Below are 9,876 nucleotides of genomic sequence, written 5' to 3' on the forward strand. Positions count from 1 at the left end.
ATATATATATATATATATATTGTGTATGCATGAATTGCATGTTAATGTATTTTAAAATAAATAAATTGGTGTTATTTTAGTATTGTAAATACAGTATATATTGTGTTTAATTAATATTTTGAAATGGCTTTTATTTTATTTTATTTTCAATTTTAATTTTATTCAGGCTTTTACATAACATTTTTACATTTAATATTTATATTTAATTTTATTTCAGCTTAATTTCAGTTAACAAAAACAGTTAACAATTTTAATAGTTTTAGTTTTAGATTGACTTAATTACAAAATTGATTAGATATAGGGGAGAAATTAACTGTATTTGTAGCCTACTGTTTTATTGTTGTTGTGTTAATTAAGAAAAACAATGAATCCATCTTTTGTTTTAGTCTTAAAAAGTGAAAGGTGTATAGATAAAAGCAAAACAGACAATTATCTTTTCTTCTAAAAGGTGACACCAAGATCGCGAATTTGAATGAAAGTGAAAGTGAAAGCGCACAATCACTTATAACACAGCACAAGAGAAATTCCCGTTCACAAAATTTGAATAACAAATAATGATGATGAAAAAGAACGGGTTGAAAGTTGAACACTTTGGTTACCATATAACTATGAACTATGATTCTGTTTGTCAGCATGCATTGATTAACCCTATGCTGTAGCAAAAAAATAAATAAATTGCAACCTAATTATGTGCTCGTGCAACCAACTGAAACGTTAGTCGCAAAAGAGTGACAAGTGGGAAGAATGAGTCTAGAGCCCTGCCATTATACTGAATAATTTCCATAGTAATTCCATTGTAGTTGCCTGCTGACCAAACAATTATTTAGAGAATACAGTTGTACTAGCTTGGTGCATACCCCAAAACGTCATGGTCATGACTCATGTCCAATACCATGTTCAAAAAAGCCATGGTAGCCATGGATCTAAACAAGTTGTTACATGTGAAATTTACACATTCAGATTAATGCAAAGTTATTTTTATACCAGTCTTTTACTTGTTTAGTCATGTGGTTGTGTTTGGTTAAATGACCTGAGGCATGCTCTGTGACCTCGGGGTACCTCTACAGCCAACTGATTTGACCTTTGAACTCTGCTGGTGAGAGAGCGAGTCCTAGCCTCTAAAAATGTTTCACATCATAATATACCAATCAGTGACGGACCCCCCATGGAGGTCCATAATACCTGGAGAAAGCTATCTGGTAGCATTCCTATTTATTTCAATGGTACTTGGCCCCCAGGAAGTATGCTCAGTTTTGCTAATGGGAGCTCAGGTCTGGACACAATTGTTTTGAAATTAATCGACCCTATAGTGCGCTGTGATGTCAAAGACTGCATCAGAAAAAAAAAAAGTAAATTTCATGCCTTTAAGAGTCACTGATCAAATATCTACAATACTGTAATGAAATATTAGTGCTATATAAGTTGCTTTCAAATAAACGTATGTCAGAATACATGGTTACTTTTAAATTTATTCTCATAATAACATAGTGTTCCTGTAGTTTTCCAGCAGCACAACTGTTAAGCATAGTACTAACAATGCCAAGGTTGTGGATTCGAATCCCAGAGAACACATTTTACTGGTAAAATGTATAAACTGAGTGCACTATAAGTCCCTTTGGATAAAAGCACCTGCCAAATGCATGAAATGAATGACTGTCAATGGAGAAACATGCTTTTTGCTCCCATGGTATGTTGCGGCATCTTCCACTGGCCATGCTAACTAGTCAAACCTTGATTTCTTAAAGGGATAGTTCACCCACAAATGAAAATTCTCAGTAATTACTCACCCTCATGTCGTTCCAAATTGTAAGACCTTAGTTTATCTTCAGAACACAAATTAAGATATTTTTGATGAAATCCCCGAGCTTTCTGACCCTGCATAGACAGCAATACAACTGACATGTTCAAGGCCCAGAAATATAGTAAGGACATTGTTAAAATAGTCCATCAGTGGTTTAACCGTAATTTTATGAAGCTACAAGAATATGCATTGGGTTGCTGTCTATACAGGGTCAGAAAGCTCTTGAATTTCATCTAAAAAAAATATCTTAATTTGTGTTCCGAAGATGAATGAAGGTCTTACGGGTTTGTAATTAATGACAGCATTTTCATTTTTGGTTGAACTATCACTTTAAGCCTTCCAAATTGTCTTTTTTTGTGTTTATTCTTTTCTCTTGCATTGCTTTCTTTGTGTTCAGGTATTTGTGTCTGTTTTTTTACTCATATAGTTGTATAAATTACTTTGTTTTAATCTCCTGTCAATCTTCCCGATTTTCCATTTCTTTTTCGTGTTTCTGCTCACTCTCTCTGCCACACTATCTTTCTGTCCATTGCATTCCATTCCCTCTTGTTTTACCCAGAGAACACATTTTACTGGTAAAATGTATAAACTGAGTGCACTATAAGTCCCTTTGGATAAAAGCACCTGCCAAATGCATGAAATGAATGACTGTCAATGGAGAAACATGCTTTTTGCTCCCATGGTATGTTGCGGCATCTTCCACTGGCCATGCTAACTAGTCAAACCTTGATTTCTTAAAGGGATAGTTCACCCACAAATGAAAATTCTCAGTAATTACTCACCCTCATGTCGTTCCAAATTGTAAGACCTTAGTTTATCTTCAGAACACAAATTAAGATATTTTTGATGAAATCCCCGAGCTTTCTGACCCTGCATAGACAGCAATACAACTGACATGTTCAAGGCCCAGAAATATAGTAAGGACATTGTTAAAATAGTCCATCAGTGGTTTAACCGTAATTTTATGAAGCTACAAGAATATGCATTGGGTTGCTGTCTATACAGGGTCAGAAAGCTCTTGAATTTCATCTAAAAAAAATATCTTAATTTGTGTTCCGAAGATGAATGAAGGTCTTACGGGTTTGTAATTAATGACAGAATTTTCATTTTTGGTTGAACTATCACTTTAAGCCTTCCAAATTGTCTTTTTTTTGTGTTTATTCTTTTCTCTTACATTGCTTTCTTTGTGTTCAGGTATTTGTGTCTGTTTTTTTACTCATATAGTTGTATAAATTACTTTGTTTTAATCTCCTGTCAATCTTCCCGATTTTCCATTTCTTTTTCGTGTTTCTGCTCACTCTCTCTGCCACACTATCTTTCTGTCCATTGCATTCCATTCCCTCTTGTTTTAACTGCATTTTGAGGACATAACTGGAGGCCATGGATCAGAAATATCTCCAGTGAATATAACGTGGCGTGGTTTGAGAGTTTAATCACGCTCTACTATCTGTACGTGGCAGTTGGTGGCGTGCTACATTAGCAAGTTCCCAAAGGATGTGATCGAAATGAAGCTTGCCTGCCAGCTAATTACACAGCTTCTGCAAATTACAGTGACCTTCGTCAACCCCGCGTTAACGGTACTAGTGAGGGATGTTTGTTTCATATATTTAACTGCTGTATCTGCACATGAAAAGATGAGAACCAACTATATTAATTGCTCACACCAGTTAAAGTACTGAACAAAAACTTTTATTTTGGATCCGATTAATTGCGAGTGTATGTATATATATATATATATATATATATATATACACACACACACACACACACATATATATATATATATATATATATATATATATATGTGTCAAACGATTAATCGCAATTAATCACATCCAAAATAAAAGTTTTTGTTCACATAACATGTGTGTACTGTGTATATTTATTATGTATATATAAATACAAACGCATACATGTATATATTTAAGAAAAATATGTAATGTTTATAAATTATTGGAATATAAATATATACATGTAAATATTTTCTAAATATATAATGTATGTGTGTGCGTTGATATACATAATAAATATACACAGTACGCACACATATATTATGTAAACAAAAACTGGTAACGCTTTAGATTAAAACCCGCAACGTACTGCATAAGTAAGTAAACAGAATTTACAGCGTAATTTTTTTGTAATTACAGTGTACCTATTCAGTACCTCTGTGTAGGTATAAGGTAATAATATGCATAAAGAAGATCTGTAATGTTGCAAAGACTAAAGTCTCAAATCCAAAGAGATATTCTTTATAAAAGTTGAGTCAACCACGCCTACCTAAAACGGCTCGTTCTAACACGCCCCAACATTTCTACGTCATGATGTGGGAAGATTTGCATAACGCTACCGAAATGTTCACGCAAAGAAAGAAGGCGTAACTTGTATTATCGTTGTAGTATTGTTGTTGCCGCCGCTGCCATGTTGTGAAGGTTCTGTGTGTTTCGTTGTGAAAGTGAAACTACTTTGTTTGGCCTTCCAAAAGAGGATGATATCCGCTTCGTCATGCCTGGAGCCTAGAGCTGATCCGTGCTGGTCACTGAGGAAATACATCAACTTCGCGCTGTGTATCGCCGGATCGGCTTTCACTGTGGACGAAGCAGAGTTGTAATGTGGCAAAGACTAAAGTCTCAAATCCAAAGAGATATTCTTTATAAAAGTTGAGTCAACCACGCCTACCTAAAACGGCTCGTTCTAACACGCCCCAACATTTCTACGTCATGATGTGGGAAGATTTGCATAACGCTACCGAAATGTTCACGCAAAGAAAGAAGGCGTAACTTGTATTATCGTTGTAGTATTGTTGTTGCCGCCGCTGCCATGTTGTGAAGGTTCTGTGTGTTTCGTTGTGAAAGTGAAACTACTTTGTTTGGCCTTCCAAAAGAGGATGATATCCGCTTCGTCATGCCTGGAGCCTAGAGCTGATCCGTGCTGGTCACTGAGGAAATACATCAACTTCGCGCTGTGTATCGCCGGATCGGCTTTCACTGTGGACGAAGCAGAGTCCAGCCCGGGGTCGCCACATGTAGTTGCCGCAAGGCCGCCGCTCACTTAAGCCGGCCTCCGCTCACTCTAGGCTGCCGGCCACTGCTCACTCTAGCCACCGGCCTCTGCTCACTCTAGGCCTCTGGCCTCCACTCACTCTAGCCTGCCGGCCTCCACTCACTCTAGCCCGCCGAGTGTGACGCTGTGTTTCGTTGTGACAGCTAAACTACTTTGTTTGGTCTTCCATAAGAGGACGCGTGAGTGCGACCTGGAAACAGCTGGAATGGCTCATGAGACGAGTATATCTGTGATTGCGGCGCTCATGACAGGAATATGTGTAGAAAATACAGGAAAACTAATCGAAGCGAAGATGAGAGAGATTTTTGAAACTATGAATTTGGTTTAACTGTATAAGCTGTATAAGTATGGAGTTGCTTTGCTTTTTTCTGAACTGGTGTAATAAGTTTTAATCTTTTATTAGGCTGTTGCCTGTGTTGTTACTGTTGTCATATTGTGTTTGATTCAAACCCATTTTGGATTAATTTAACACAGCAGTAGGCCTATAGTAAATTTCAAACAATATTTGAATTAAATAAACCAGTCCACCATATTGATACATTACCTGATATATAATGTATGTATGTATGACCTACTGTATAAACAATAGTTTCAGAGCAATTTTCAATTCAATTCAATTCAAATTAATTTAGTGTAAATCCTAGTGCAAAAAAAGAGAAACAAATAGAGACATAATTAGCGTAGCTGCTGTTCCAAGCTAAATTTTTTTATTTAACCCAGACTAAAGAATAATAATGTGCATTTGATCAGATATAACAGCAGTACAAGATTATGAGATGCATTATTTGAATGCTTGGCCAAAGAGATGTGTCTTTAATCTAGATTTAAACAGAGAGAGTGTGTCTGAACCCCGAACATTATCAGGAAGGCTATTCCAGAGTTTGGGAGCCAAATGCGAAAAAGCTCTACCTCCTTTAGTGGACTCTGCTATCCTAGGTACTACCAAAAGTCCAGAGTTTTGCGACCTTAGGGAGCGTGATGGATTGTAGCATGGTAGAAGACTAGTTAGGTACGCAGGAGCTAACCCATTAAGGGCCTTATAGGCAAGTAATAATATTTTGTAACTGATACGGAACTTAATAGGTAGCCAGTGCAGAGACTGTAAAATTGGGGTAATATGATTATATTTTCTTGACCTGGTAAGGACTTGGTAGCCGCTGCATTTTGGACTACCTGTAGCTTGTTTATTGAAGATGCAGGACAACCACCTAGCAGTGCATTACAATAGTTCAGTCTAGAGGGCATGGATGCATGAACTAGCTTTTCTGCATCAGAAGCAGGTAACATGTTTCGTAACTTGGCAATGTTTCTAAGATGGAAGAATGCTGTTTTTGTAACATGGGAAATATGATTTTCAAATGACAAGTTGCTATCTAATATAACACCCAGATTTTTGACTGTAGAGGAAGTAACAGTACATCTGTCTAGTTGCAAATTGTAATCCAAGAGATTCTGTGTACTGTCTTTTGGTCCAATAAGTAATATCTCTGTCTTATACAAATTTAATATGAGAAAAATATTGGTCATCCACTCTTTTACATTTTTAACACACTCTGTTAGCTTAGATAATTTAGAAGTTTCATCTGGTCTTGTTGAGATATATAGTTGAGTATCATCAGCATAACAGTGGAAACTAATCCCATATTTTCTAATAATATTACCAAGGGGCAACATGTATATTAAAAATAGCAGAGGACCTAGGACAGATCCTTGTGGCACTCCATATTTTACTGGTGATAATTGAGATGACTCCCCATTTAAATGAACAAAATGGTAGTGATCGGACAGGTAGGATCTAAACCATCTTAAAGCCTGCCCTTGAGTACCTGTATAGTTTTGTAATCAATCTATGAGTATGTCATGATCTATAGTGTTGAACGCAGCACTAAGATCAAGCAAAACTAGCAATGAGATGCAGCGTTGGTCTGACGCAAGAAGCAAGTCGTTTGTAATTTTAACAAGTGCAGTTTCTGTGCTATGGTGGGGCCTGAAACCTGAAATTATTTTTGCAGGAAGGAGCACAATTGAGCAGACTCAAATTTTGTTTTACATTTTAGACATAAACGGAAGATTTGAAATGGGTCTGTAATTTGCCAGTTCACTAGGATCTAGTTGTGGTTTCTTAATAAGAGGCTTAATAACCGCCAGCTTGAATGGTTTTGGGACTTGACCTAAAGACAATGACGAGTTAATAATAGGGCCTTTCGCACCGCTTTAGTTCCAGAAATAAATGTACAGTACTAAAGTACTGGGACGTTTTTGTGCGAACTATTTCCCAGTACCATTTAAAGGGTTGCATTCACACCGAGAGTGTGTACTAAGAAGTGATGTAAGCTGGTCGACTGCGTCGTCATTTGTGCGCGGCATTCAACAACAGAAACAAAGAAGAACAACATTAACAACAGGAGGATGGAGGATGCTGTGATCGGAGCTGTGTTTTTGTTGTGTCTCGCGGGTTTCACAGTAATGGACATGGAAAGTCGACGTATACGTAAAGCGATTGAAAGAATGGAAAGGAGGATTAAGAATCTCCAACGACAACTGGCAGTGATACATTTGCTACAAGTGCCTGCACTTCAGCGTCCGTCCATCTATCGCTGTTCTCCATACTTGTGAAATAAGTTGACACAATGTTTACAGTATGTTTACACAGAATTTTAAATCATGGCGGGTGAGGGCGTTTTCATACGCGTTTGGCCAATCAATGTCTACTTACATCACGATTAGTACCAGTTGTGCTGGTTAGACCCCCGCAAATGTTGTATTTACCCTGTAACTACATGGAACAAGGGGGGAACAGGCATCACTTTAATTTACAACCCGCAAATGTTGTATTTACCCTGTAACTACATGGAACAAGGGGGGAACAGGCATCACTTTAATTTACAACCCGCAAATGTTGTATTTACCCTGTAACTACATGGAACAAGGGGGGAACAGGCATCACTTTAATTTACAACCCGCAAATGTTGTATTTACCCTGTAACTACATGGAACAAGGGGGGAACAGGCATCACTTTAATTTACAACCCGCAAATGTTGTATTTACCCTGTAACTACATGGAACAAGGGGGGAACAGGCATCACTTTAATTTACAACCCGCAAATGTTGTATTTACCCTGTAACTACATGGAACAAGGGGGGAACAGGCATCACTTTAATTTACAACCCGCAAATGTTGTATTTACCCTGTAACTACATGGAACAAGGGAGGAACAAGTTGGACTTAAACACAGATACTGTGTATATTTGCACAGTAATTACAGATAAATATATTGCACTATTTTATATATAATATTGGCCTTTTATTGTGACCAGCCTAAGGCACACCTGTGCAATAATCATGCTGTCTAATCAGCATCTTGATATGCCACACCTATGAGGTGGATGGATTATCTCGGTAAAGGAGAAGTGCTCACTAACACAGATTTAGACAGATTTGTGAACAATATTTGAGAGAAATAGGCCTTTTGTGTACATAGAAAAAGTCTTAGATCTTTGAGTTCAGCTCAAGAAAAATGGGGGCAAAAACAAAAGTGTTGCGTTTATAATTTTGTTCAGTGTATATGTTTGTGTGTGTGTGTGTGTGTCACGTTGCTACTGTGAAGGAGCGCGGAGCGAAGGAACGAGGAGACGAGAAGTACATCAACGAGGAGATTTTAATTAGAACCAGGAATACACACGTAGCAGATGAGGTAGACATAAACAGACATTCACAATACCAGATGAGTGAGAACAGAACTCAAATGGGGGCAGATAACGAGGGGCAGACAGGTGAGGAGGATAACTAATAACAAGGAACACCTGGAACTAATAGAACTAAATTGGGACAGGAACAGGAAGGACCAGATAAGGGCAAGGAAGGCACATGGGGAGCAAAACACACCCATACATGGAACAGAGTCTCACAGTGTGTGTATGCAATATATGCAATGCAGCATTTAAATTCAAAGGCCACACTATTGTTGTTTACTCTCATGATTTTGTCTTTCTTTCTATGTGTCTTTATCTCTCTTTCACACACACACATGCACACATTCAGTGGATATTAATGACTCCAGTGAAAGCAAAGTTAATGTGCTATTGGTGATGCCATGCACTGCTTATCTGATGCCATTAAAGCTTCGACAGCGTTCACACATGCACTTATGCACAATTATTCTGCTAACATGCTGCATTTGTTTAATAAATTAGCTGCTTTTTTGTAACAGCGGATCTATTTTGGGGAGCACTTTAACATATTTACCGGCAAAATAACAGTAAAGCCATTACAGGTGGATGCTGGATTAGCAGTTTTTTTTCAATCAAACAGAGTTTTGTGTGGCTACATCTTATCATACACCAATCCCAGTAGCCTACCTGTGGGGAGAATATTAGCACCGATAGCATTACCGTTTACAAGACTCTATGCTAGCTAATATCTTTCTTAAACAAGTGAGATTTGTACTCTAGAAGCAGTATTTCAAGGGTGACTTGATGGTGTACTTTTGCAGGTAGATGTTCAAATTGTCTTTGCATGTTTTTTTAATGCTAATATTGTCCACAACCCCTTGTGCTACAGATAAGTTGCTGTTTCTGGAGAAGTTTGAGAAACAATTGCCACATCTGTTTGTAAATGAAACTTAAAAGTAATACTGTATTTTTAAACACAAGTTTAGCTTTATGCTAATGTTTATTACAAACTGTAACAATAGGAGACATTCAGTATAGTTTGCTTTCAAGATGCAGTTGTATGATAGTGTAGTATGTCCCAATGGTGGCATAATGTCATACTATACATACTCAAATGTATGGATAGAGTTGCAATACATTGTATAAATATGCTAGTACATTGCTTTGGACTAGTCTCAAATAGCCAGACTTTTTATATTGAATGTTTTGTATCTTTAAATTCAGGTCCACTTACTACATGTTATGACTTCCCAATTTCAGAATTAAAAAATGTTTAAAGCAGCCAACTACATTGTCATTATGCTGGTCCTTTGCTGGTTTATGCTGGTCCTTTGCTGGT

The sequence above is a fragment of the Sinocyclocheilus grahami genome, unplaced genomic scaffold (assembly GCF_001515645.1).
Source record: "Sinocyclocheilus grahami isolate Dianchi unplaced genomic scaffold, SAMN03320097.WGS_v1.1 scaffold547.1, whole genome shotgun sequence".
NCBI classification, from domain to species: Eukaryota; Metazoa; Chordata; class Actinopteri; order Cypriniformes; family Cyprinidae; genus Sinocyclocheilus; species Sinocyclocheilus grahami.